Consider the following 1,325-nt stretch of genomic DNA (forward strand, 5'->3'; position numbering starts at 1 on the left):
AAAAAAAAAAAAAAAAAAAGATTTTTTTTTCTTTGTTGTTGCTGGGTGTTTTTTGTTTTGTTTTGAGACAAGAATTCTTTGTGTAGTCTTGGCTAGCCTAGAACTTGGCTCTGAAGTCTAGGCTGGCCTCAAACTCACACAGATCTACCTGCCTCTGCCTCTGCCTCCTAAATACTGGGATTAAAGGTGTGTGTCAGGCCGGGCGTGGTGGCGCACGCCTTTAATCCCAGCACTTGGAGGCAGAGGCAAAGGCAGGTGGATTTCTGAGTTCCAGGACAGCCTGGTCTACAAAGTGAGTTCCAGGACAGCCAGGGCTATACAGAGAAACCCTGACTCGAAAAACCAAAAAAAAGAAAAAAAAAAAAAGGCGTGTGCCACCACACCTGCTTAAAAGTTCATTTCTAATGGCTTAGAGGCTGCTCTTCCAGAGTTGAGTTCAGATCCCTGTAGCCATGTCATGTGGCTCACAGTTGCCTGTAACTCCAGCTCCAGGGGAATTCAACTCCGCCGCCCCCTCCCCATGCACTCTCATGCACAAACTCACCCTAACACATAATTTTAAAATAATAAATATAAATCTTGAAGAAATAGTTATCGCTGTTCCCCTACCCCTCAGGTAGGAAGAATAAAGAGCACTCTTGTCCGTTGCCAGGCCTTTCTCTAGCTTCTTTCTTAGAACTTGTATCTGGAATCCGCTCGCCTATTCCTGCTCTGCAGCCAGGGCTGTGCTCTGGACTTCAGCTTCTTCCCAGGTACTGCAGTAGTCTCCTGATGTCCCCACTTCTGCTTTTGCTTCCCTTGCATCCAATCTACATAAGCAGCCAGAAGGTGACCTTTACAGATACATAATGAGTGGAGGATGCACTGTCTTAAGCCTCTCCCCAGGGGAGGGTTGGTGATCACTGGCAGGGGATTTGCTTAACAGGCACAGGTTTGGGGTTCAATCCCTAACCACAAAAACAAGCTTTTCATAGCTGGATGTGGTAGTGAATGCCTATAATCCTAGCACTCAATAGGCAGAGGCAGGAGGATTGCCATAAATTAGAAGTAGCTGCAGGGGGACTGTAATAGTGAAACCCTGTGTAAAAGAGACTGGGGAGATTGGCTCAGCAGTTAAGAGCACTGGCTGCTCATCTACAGGTCCTGAGTTCAATTCCCGGCAACCACATGGTGGCTCAGAACCGTTTATAATGAGATCTGACGTCCTCTTCTGTCTGAATCTCTCTTCTGTCATGCAGGAATACGTGCAAACAGAGTACTCATATACATACATAATTTTTTTTTTGTTGAGTTTTTTAGTTTTTCAAGACAGGGTTTCTCTGTGT

The sequence above is a fragment of the Mus caroli genome, chromosome 4 (assembly GCF_900094665.2).
Source record: "Mus caroli chromosome 4, CAROLI_EIJ_v1.1, whole genome shotgun sequence".
NCBI lineage: Eukaryota > Metazoa > Chordata > Mammalia > Rodentia > Muridae > Mus > Mus caroli.